The following is an 11,470-nucleotide window of genomic DNA, read 5'->3' on the forward strand; positions in this document are numbered from 1 at the left end:
TTTAAAAAAGGTGATCACGTAAGGATTTCAAAATTAAAAGGAGTCTTCACGAAGGGTTACCAACAGACTTTTAGAGATTAAATATTTATAGTAGAAAGTGTGGAGTTTAAGGAAGGGTTTTATATTTACAGGTTAAAGGCCTACAATGGGGAAACAATGTCGTTTTTTTTTTACAAGGAATAGTTACAAAAGGTGCCCGCTGATCCGAACCGTGTGCATAGGGTGGAAAAGGTTCTGAAAAGGAAAGGTAGCGGTGCTAAGAGCCAGGCATATGTAAAATGGTGGGGGTGTATGGTATGTATGTATGGTCGTAATTTCGGTACACAGGTGAAGAAGCCTGTTTTTAAAAAAGGTGATCACGTAAGGATTTCAAAATTGAAAGGAGTCTTCACGAAGGGTTACCAACAGACTTTTAGCGATTAAATATTTATAGTAGAAAGTGTGGAGTTTAAGGAAGGGTTTTATATTTACAGGTTAAAGGCCTACAATGGGGAAACAGTGTCGTTTTTTTTTTTACAAGGAATAGTTACAAAAGGTGCCCGCTGATCCGAACCGTGTGTATAGGGTGGAAAAGGTTCTGAAAAGGAAAGGTAGCGGGGCTAAGAGCCAGGCATATGTAAAATGGTGGGGGTGAACATGGAATACATTTACAGCGGCCGAAACCAAGTTTCATATCAAGCGTGAACAGGACCCCATGGGCATACACATATTCTTCCCTTACGGATACTACCCAAACGTTTCAAGCGTTGTCGACGCCATCAACAAATCCATAGCTGACATAGAACCACATCCGAATATTCATCTGGTGCTAGATAACGTTAGAAGGAAGGTGTTTCTTAAAGCCATAAATCGCAACACCCTGTTTAACTGCTCCGGTAAATTAAGAAGGGTTTTAGGTACAGCACAGCATGTGAAAAGTCCGGTGGAACAAGATCACACGTGCCCCGATATTAATGGTGGGTTCTACACGCTCTATGTGTATAGTGATATTGTGGAGGCTCAGAGGATCGGGGATAGTTACTCGCCGCTGTTAAGATGGGTACATGTACAGGGTGATACTAATACGATGGTCAACACACAATTTAACAAACCTGACTACGTTGCAGTTCCTAACAACCATTTTGACACGGTTTCAATGAGGATCTACGATGATCAGTTTTAGTCAGTGCCTTTAAATACAGGAAAGTTATTGTTAAGCTTCATTTAAGGCCTAGACACGACAGGGGATATTAAGCAGCTATAATGGTGGTTATGAAAACATACGGGGATCCTTCTATGTACAGGGATTATTACAGAAGTCAATCCGGTTATGGAGGACCACCGTACTTTCAAGGTTCACCTGTTATGTACGGGGCTGGATTAGGAGGATTCTTCAGGAGTCTGTTTAGAAGAGTTATATGTTTCCTGAGAAGAGGTTATGAAATTGCAAAACCTCATGTTAAGGCGGCTGCTACGAACATTTCCCAGGATGTGGTGGGGTCTGTTACATCGGCGGTTGCAGAGCGCATGAACAAACAGCCGCAAGAAGGAGCTGGTTTGGTGTATAAGCCACGCACGAGTGTCAAAAGGAAACATCGTGTTTCCAGACACTGGGGACCGCCAGTCCCCTATAAAAAAAGGAGGAGCTCTTCAAAACGCACTCAGAAAAGAAGAGCTCCAAGACAGAAGAGAGCTGCGAAGAAGCGAAGCAGCTCTAAAGTAGATATTTTTTAAAGCCTCGTAAACAACGCCATGGCCTTCGTACATTGTGGATCTGGAGAGTGAGCCAAATAAGAGTTAGACTTGTTTACTCTAAAACCCACGCAGACAAGCATCGAAAAACAGCTTCTTCATGGAGGTATCACCTTTAGCAGCATTGACACCGTTGGCACCTATAGAGTTTTTTGTGTCCGGGTCCACGGATATGTATTTGGATCTCAACAGCACGCTGCTGCATCTTATGTGTAAAATCGTAAAAGCGGATGGGGCCGACATTGAAGACGACGCTAAAGTGGCAACGATCGCCTACCCGCTAGCTACCATGTTTAATCAAGTGGACATCACCTTGGGCGATCGACTCATCCCCCAGAACGATAACATGTATGCCTACAGAGCCTACATCGAGAGCATTCTAAATTACAGTAGCGACGCCCTAGACACACAACTTTCAGCGGGTCTCTTTCACAGGGATACATACAGTCAGTTTGAAATCACAGCTCTGGATGGCGCCAATAAGGGTTTTATAAAAACAGCGGGGCAGGCAGCAGCCAGTCGTACCTTTGACCTCCTGGGGTGCATACATTCAGACCTCTTCTTCCAAGATAAACTGCTCATCAACGGAATTGATCTTAAGATCAAGCTCAATCGCAACAAGGACTCATTCTGCCTCATCAATAGGGATGCGGAACAGTACAAGCTGAACATACTATCCGCGAGCCTGTTTGTAAAGAGAGTGAAAGTGTCCCCGAGCGCCAGGTTAGCGGACGCCGAAGCTTTTCAAATATCAAACTCCAAGTACGCTGTGGAAAGAGTATCTCTGAAGGAATTCAGCATCCCGGCCGGTACCCGCTTAACACAACAGCAGAATTTATTTCTGGGACTACTACCCAAACTCATCATCGGTTTTGTGGACAATACATTCTTTAGCGGCACCTATGCCTCAAACCCCATTAATTTTAAACACTACAACATCAACTACGCCGCGCTGGTCCATGAGGGCAATGTGATTCCTGCAAAACCCTACACACCCAGTTTTACAGCCGGTCATTACATCAGGGAATATCAGGGGCTGGTTTCAATAACAGGGAAGCATCAAAGGGACTGTGGTGTAGCAGTGTCAAGAGAAGGCTATGGGAGCGGATACACGCTGTTCGCATTAGACCTGACACCAGACATGGAAGACGGCGATCACAATAACCTGGTCAAAAACTGGAATCTAAAAACTGAAATACGATTCGCCAATCCACTGTGGGCTAATGTGAACATGGTCGTATTCTCGGTATTCGACAGCATCATTCAGATCAGCCACGCAAGACAGATTTTGTCTGACTATCTTTAAAACATTTGTGAAATGAATACTGTACAGATACGTGACTTCTTAAGCAGGCATAAATACGCTAGGAAATACTTTTTAGGGGTTTTCCCTGGCGATGGGTTACCAACCGAAATAGGGTCAGAAAGACTGCGAACCCTAGTCTTTAACACAGACCCTCATGACAACGGTGGGACACATTGGGCTGCCGTGTTTATAGCTAGTGACAGGGTTACAGTATTTGACAGTACAGTATAACAAGCTGAGGGTCCAGGATTCCATGGCCATCACATGTGGTGAACACTATATTTATTTTTTTATTAAAATGCCGCAGGGTGTTTCTTTTAGAAATTTCTTAAATCTATGTTCAAGGGATCTTGTTAACAATGACAGTATAGTTGTGAAATATGTAAAAGAGAACACAGGGGCAGCTTGTCAGAACTGTAAGGGTTAATAACAGATGTGTGCTTAATGTTGAACGTGTAAAATAAAGACATTATATTTAAAAAAAAACATGCATTCAATATACATGCACCATAAATGTTTTAAAAGACGCCGGAGACGAATTGAAAAGTTATAACATGTGTTTATTACAAACAGGTAGGAAGGTTGGTCATTATTTTGGCAAACTGTATTGAAGAAACCTATGAAGAAAACAAAAACAGACTCGTTTATACACCTAATACACACAATTATTCAAAAAGTCTGTAGAAACATCAAGGGGTAATCCACGTGGGGGATTTGGTCAATGTCTTTTTTTGAGGTGGCACTGCAGGTGCAGGGGTAGACCAAGTAGGGGATAGCCTTCGAACGTCAGAGTCTGTAGGCGATGGTAGTAGGGGGTCCTTCAAATTTTCTAGCAGACAATGGTGTTCATTATTACCAACGAGCGTGGAGGGTATATTGAGTTCCGCAGCGGCTCGCAGAAACTGATCCCAACCTCGCAGTGCATTTTGAGGCGCTAGGATTTTGGGGTGCCTGAGACCTTTGACTAAATCGTACATGTGCGACCCTGCAACCGGTTGTCCCTTGTAGAGAAATTCGCTACGTTCATTCCAGGAGGTTAGGTCTTTAGAAGTTCCGAGTTTACTCATTGTCATCTGCGCAGCCCCTCTGTGCATTTGGCTTATATTTTTTAATAGATTGACAACAAAGGTATCTGAGGATGGTGCAAGATCGGGAGGCGGTTGCAGGGGCTGAGGGGCGGTGGCAGGAGCTGCTGGTTGTTCAGAGTCTGGGGTACATAGTCAGCTTGCTTTTCTCGGTATTCCACTGGGTATAGTAATTTAGGAATTTTTGGAGAGTGCTGTGTAAAGGTTAGCCTTGTCGGAGGGGTTTAGATCGGTCCTGTTCAAAATGTCTTTAATTTCAGTATCCAGGCGTAGAGTCTCATTTCTACAGATATTCCAGGCGTTGTCCGAGATAGACCCCATATGCTCCATTTGCTGCCTATGAACCAGATACATTTTTGTGGCATGATCCATCACTGGCCCGAGAGGAGGCTGGTAATTACAGGTATAGCTATACCCAGCAAGTTACCTTAAAGCCTCCAGGCTGTTTCACCAGTTTCTTCTTGGTGAGGAGTGAGGCCCTTTTATTACTGAGCTTCTTGATAAGACCCCGCTTCTTCAGCACCTGTAACTGACGCTTTGATATAGGGACGTTGCCTTTTAGGGTGTTTAGGGCTATTTCAGAAATGGCAGACACTAAATCGTCAGAAACTGCGCCCAGGATGGCCTTTCTGTGTTGGGGGCTGGCTGTAACAAGCGTTTTTAGGAGAGTTAAATCGCGGCGTAGGGGGGCAGACATGGTCAACACTGTGCATTTATAAGCGAGGGTCTGTAAATGGCTCTAAAAGACATCATCGAGGCTTTTTATAGGTCCGGGTCTTGGGCATTGGGGTTTAAACTACCGGTAGCTCTGGGGTAAAAATATCAGCCCTCAGTCTATAGTCTTCTAGAGTTTCATTTTTTAAGTCTACCAACAGTTAACAGTGGGGTTTTATTGTAGCGTCGTTGAAGGCCTCTATGAAGAAGTGGGTGTTTCTGGGGTACATCTGTTTAGCTATGATGGCTATTTGCTGTGTGTCACAGGTGGTTTTAAATAAAGCAAGGTATGAATCGTTGAGAGCTATAGACAGACTGTTCTTTCCCTTGTAAAACAAGTTCTGCACAATGTAGCAGATGCTTAGATTGCGATGATGTGAATATTCAGTGAAAGCTCTCTCTAACTCCGGATGATCACCACCTTCACGCATAAGGTCATCGACAATTATCATATTTACAAGGGTCGGGCAGTAGCTCATCATCGTTGAGGTTATCCGGTATATCCTCTATAAATTTGATATGGGGAACCTCTGGGCCAAGTCTGTATAAAGAGGCTGCCAACATGAATAAAGCCACACAATGTTGTTAGGGGTTTGGGAGAAAACAGAGCCGGCCTTTTCTAAGAGCTTTTTTATAAAGTAGCTTTTACCGCAGTTTGAGGGCCCTGCTAGCACGCAGGAGAACGGCTGCTGTAACCTGGTGTCTATGATGTGGCGGCTGTCTCTTTAATGGGCCTAATAACCATAAGGCATTGTTTTATAGTCAGCAGTCAGGACCCTTTTATCAAAAACAACTCGCAATGTTTTATTTAGGGGCTGGATTGTATTTTACCACTTCTTTTTGGACTTGACTATGCAGGGCTGGTTCACGACTATGGTTTTAGCATTCTCAGAATCGTCTGCTGTAACATATTCATGCACCAGATTCTTTAGACTGTCAAAATTGATTTTTAGGGTGTTGCTGACATTTAATGTTATCCCTTTGACCTTCATACACGCTTTGTTCTTGTTTGTGCGGTAACTGTATGTCTTAGGTCCTAAGGGCGTGCATTCTAATATATACTCATCCTTATCTAGCTCGCTGGTCAGATTACCCAGATAATCCCCTAGAAGAGGGTCTTCATCCCCGGTTTGCTCAGAAAAATCACAGAGTCGGTATCATGATACAAGCAGCAATCCTGGAGCTTATCCATAACCCCGTAAAGCTCTAGACAAGCGTGGGCTGTCGTGAAGCAGGCTATGAAAATGTTTATGTTGTTGCTCGTTGTGGGGTACTCTTGGGTGTATTTCCAACCCGAAGTAGCGGTATCGTCATCGATAAACTCACAGCTGGACACCTCGTAGCAAGGGGCAAACAGGTACTTGAACAGGTCATCAGGATCTGTTATTAAGGTAGTATTTTACAGGTTCGTACGCTGTGCGAATTTTCCCCGTAAGGAGTTGAGACAGAGTTTGGCTAACTAGCGGCGTGCAGGATTGACCTCTATCAGATGGGGGCATAAACGGATACCCTCGTGAGCGTAGTAGTCGGCGATGTATTTCTGTTTTGCATCCTGACTAGTACACCATTCTGGATACCCAGAGGCCTCCTGTTTGTCTCTGAGAAACAAATTAATGTAGGGGGCAAAGAGTTGTGTTGTAGTGCTCTTAACATGCCACACTTTGTGTACTCTACCAAGCCTGTACCCTTTCTCTAAGGCAGCTTGTACCTCGATGCTACACCAGGTCCCTGTGAGCATCCTTTGTTCTTTGGTGTGTCTGCAACCTTCAACCTCTTTAAACATCGCACATGTTTGACAGAGGGGGAACATCAGATTACCATCGACTTTGAATGGTAACACCAAGAAATTAAAGCTGCATAGGAGGATAGATTTCACATTTGACCAGCCCAAAGTATTCGGATAGGGGCTTAAAATCCCTATATATGATGGTGGGGTGACCCAAGGGGTACAACTTCATTTTGTTCACAAAAGGTTACAGACTGGTGAAATCATAGTAGTGTATTTTCTCACCCACACCAGCGGCCTTGTACAGTTGTATGGCATTTGTACAGCCCCCGAATAAGGCATTGCGTGGCTCCAGAGGTTTGGGTAATTCACAAGTCTGAAGAAAAGAGCAAAGGCCAGTGTAGGTTTTTAACATGTCTAGCCACTCATGCTCCGAAAGAACCCGCATAGCAAAGCCCCGCTTTTCAACATACTGGGCCTTTGTCAGAGTACGTCTGTATAAGTGTTCAAATGGGACACCCATCAGTTTGTTATACTCGTGGGGTTTGTAACACTTGGGGCAGCCGTGGAAAAAGCAGCTGTTAAATTCTAAGGCAGTCGGCACTCCCTTGATTACAGCGTACCAGTCCAGGTAATAGGGGCCCAGGCAGTATTCACCACCCTGTAAGGCATGCTGAATCTGTATGTCTTCCTTCTCAGAGAGGAGCATGAGCAATTGGATAGAGGGGGTTGAATAACGTTTCTGTTTACCGTAATAGAGGTCTGGCGGTTCTAGAGCGATAGTTTTCGGCCTCAAAAACATGTGCTTGTAGATGGACATACACATGCATGGAGGCCAGAGTGATGTTTAGAAACTGGTCTATGTATTCAACCGCTTCTAGCATTTCAGGGGTTTTGGATTTCAAGACCCGGCCTTTTTTAGTCCGGGTCTTGAATTTCAAGGCCCTGACTTCCTTAGTCCGTGTCTTAGGTTTCAAGACCTTGATTTTTTTAGTCATAGACACCACAACCTCTCTGAAGAGGTTACAAGCTTGCTGCAGGATCATTACATCAGCCTGACAATAAACTTTCAACTCTGTTTGAAAATGAAACTCCTTTTCACGGTTTTCAGAGTACCATTGTAGAAAGCTCACTTTCTCATCAGGCATCATGTATTCAACCCCGTAGCTGTCAGGAGGCGGCATGGGCCCCACATAATTCTGGTTCGCCCATGTGTTAAAGTGTGGAAAATAACCTTTACACCCTGGGAAACCATAGGCCTTTGGCAGCTTGCTCAATTTCATGGGTAGGATATTCAGGGTGTCTATGAACCTTATTTGTAAAGGGCATACCGTTAACAGCATCAGTTTAGAACCCTGGGTTATGAGTTCCACTTGTATCTTTTCGCGAATCATGTTTTGCAGGATAAAGGAGTCGTCGTAGGCTTTCGAGTTGTGGGCGAGCGTGGTATACCCTTTGAATTTGGTTTGAATGAAAGTGCTGAGGAAATCACCCTTCAAACTCCCAGCTGTCGTCGGAAGTTAGATGGTGTGCGTAAATATAGTTAGGTTGGTGTACCCCGTCTTTTGTGTGCACTCTATATCAAACACTATATAGTCTTCGGTCTTGGTCTGGGGTCTACCTTTAACCATACAACATTGATGGTTTGTGCCTGCCGTGAAAGACATTGGCAACGGGGGCATTTCATGCCTTTGCACTTGTGATCCGCTGCCACATACCGCCCATACTCCGTGATAATCCATTTTAGGGATGCAGTTAAAAGTTTTCTTGTGTATGCTCAAGCAGTCTTGCGAGCGACAAAACATCCTACATGTGCCGCACCTCACCTTCAGGGTAGCGTCTTCTATGCACCCGTCCCTCTGACACATTTTCCAATGCATTTCACACTGGTGATATGTTCTATTGTTGTATATGTGGTCGCAATGGGTGCACACATACTTGACCCCCAGAAAACCTTTAAGGTTCAAGATTCTGTAAAAATGATTTTCGTTGTGAAGGACATATACGGTCTTGTTTCTCAAACGTTCCCCTGTTGTAAAGTACTACCAAGAGCCGTTCTGATAAAGAACTTTCACCGTCACGGCGAAATAGTTCTCAAAAAGACCTATGTCAGCAAAGCCGACCATGCGGTCTGGAGGTATTTCAAGAACCTCGTGGGCTTCAGCCGCTCTAGACATGATGAAAGCGTCAGGGGTCTTGCGACCCATCAACAACCCCACGATGCTGGCTGCCAGACATCTATTGGCTGTGCCGCTGTTAAAGTTGAGCAGCCACCGTTGTTTCTTACCAATTATCTGACTGTATAGTATGCCCCTTAAAGGTCTGGAAACACCCCCCTCACGCCCCAGTACAATGAGGGCTATGACTCTAAAAGTGCCATAGGCGACTAGTTCAGCCTTACTCTGTAAAAGCCTTGAGAGGTTTTCTAAAAATTGCACAGCATCAAACACATCGCGGGCCTTTCGTCTGGTGAACAAAGGACTGTCAAAATACTGCCCCTGGAAGCGTAGTTGGAAAAAGTCATTGGGACCCACATCGTGTAACAACCTTTCTATGAGCTCCTGCACAGCCTGATGTATAGCTAGAACCCCATGATCGGATGATGTTATTTGATGTAGGTTAACAAATCTAAACTCCTCATAGTGTTCTATGGCGTTAAACCTCTCTACATTGCGGCTGTAACTTCTAACACTCTCTAAAAACAAGGGCTATGAACCCTCATCATCAGGAGTGTGACTTTTTACGGTGTTATTTGGTGTGTCATTTTGTGGGTTCTGGTCAGGACATGGCTCTGGGGGTCTTGTAAGTCTGCGGGTAGCGCATATTCTAGCCTTCTTCAGCTTGCGTATTAAAAGCCGGTGCTGCTTTGCACTATTACCCCACTTTTGTTTTTTATGGGCCCATGCTTTTCTAGGCGCCAACCCCAAGCCTTTGTGAACCTGTGGGTTTGTGTCGGTGTACAACTTGTTCGTGGAGGCCTCCGCTACAGATCCACCCATAGGCCCTTCTGAGTGTTCCGGGTGCTGGAGTTTTAACGCTCTACCCCCTGACCCCTTCAAATGACTGACCCTCTGGATGTTAGCTCCTGCACCTATGTATTGGTGGGTGTGTGGTGTTGATTTATGTGTTTCAAGCGTTGGTCGTGAAACTAGGGTACCTTGTTTGAAGGATTCTAGGGAAACTGGGTTGTCTTGTTTGAGGGGGTTCTAGGGAAACCGGTGGACGCTGCTTGAGCCGTTGTAAGAAGTGTGGGGACTTTGTCAGCAACCTGTGGACCTTGCGGCTATATTTTGATTTTATGAGCACCACAGGCCACGGGGCTCGTTAGGGGTTGGCGCTGCCATAATCACTCCCGTATACCACATATGTCTGCCACAGCCGCCTGACACGTCTGGATGATCCCCTTTTTACACGCATCAACCCTTTGCACTACCTTCTGTTGTGCCGCCCTCTTGAATATATTGCTGGTAATCCCCAGCCCCAATTTTAAGTTTGCGGCGTTCTAGTTTTCTGACCACATCTGCATCTCTTTTACATGAGTCCCCAATACCTCTTTTGTGTTTACAGAATGGCTGTGCGCTGGATTAGGGGGGACCACCTTGCGGGGCCTTATAAAGGGCTGTAACTCCTCAGGACCCCATCTCCCCTTAACAACCGCATCCCCATTCCGTAACCCCTGTTCCTGTAGTATCTTAGAAACAGGGACCCATTGCGAACGCCCTGGGGCGTCCAAGAGCGGATCAGTGCAAAATGCGGATGTAATAAGCGGATATGCCCAGGGGTCCAATGCTGTATTGTTATCCCCGTATATTGCCGGGGGCGATGTGAGGATTACGCAGGACACAGGGCTGGTAGGATCATATGCTCCGGGGGGGGGGGGGGGGGGATAGGTTATAGGGGACATAGGGTATGGGGATTGGGAGGGGCTGTTATAGTAATCAGGGGTCGTAGCGGAAATGTCGGTGTTATGGCATGGTGACTGGCTGCCAGGGATCTGTAACGCCCCTGTGTTCGAAGCTCCCCTGTGCCCCGCTTCTGTGGTTCTACCTACGCTGTCTACTGTCCCCCCATTGCATTGAGAACGTCGCTGCTCCTGTCATAAGGACCTTCTAAGGGCTGAGTATTATCACATTTTGAGACCCCAGGCTGATCCTGAGCGATTATAGTCTGCTTTGGGGTCTGATCCGGGGTGTGCACCTCTACACGCACCATTAGTTTATTTGGAACTGGCTGGGGTTTCAGGGTATAGGTTGGATCCTGCGGTGTAATAGGGTTGTTCAGGGGCGATGCTATCTGTAGCTTCGGGACCCCCGGCTTCATCTTAAGATATTTTCTTGAGAGGCGTTGTTTTAGGGGGTTGTGGTGTCGCCATCTCTTCTACAGCCTGCTGTACAACTACCGCCTCCTATGAGATCAGAGGTGTATAGGCCTCATTCATGGGCTTATCATCCCTTTTTACTGATAGGTCTAAGGAGTTAGATTGGGGCTCAGGGGTCCTTGGTTTCTTCTTCTTCTCAGTGTTTAAGGGCCTTGCTTGGACCTCTGGGCGTACCTGCTCCTTCTTCTTGAGGTTGAAGGGTTCGGTTTTGGGCTCTGGGAATACCTTGTTGGGCTTCTCATGTTTTAAAGGGTAGGGAAGGTTCTCTGAGTCCCTATGTTTCTTCTTAAGGGTTGCCATGCTTGAGACACATTTCCCTTTTGATGCCAGGAGAGGGCTCAGGCCCGCTGTACCGTTTTTACACAGACCCTGCACTATGTTATCTGGGTTTGTAAACACTCCACTCCTCCATTGCTGACCCCAACCCTGTGCAGAATAGATTGTTCTATAGGAGTCTTCATCATGTTGGATGAGGTGTAGTACGTAGAGTTTCTCCTGGCATACACGCCTACTCACGCAATTTGCACCGG

The sequence above is a fragment of the Lissotriton vulgaris genome, chromosome 6 (genome assembly GCF_964263255.1).
Source record: "Lissotriton vulgaris chromosome 6, aLisVul1.2, whole genome shotgun sequence".
In the NCBI taxonomy this organism is placed as follows: domain Eukaryota; kingdom Metazoa; phylum Chordata; class Amphibia; order Caudata; family Salamandridae; genus Lissotriton; species Lissotriton vulgaris.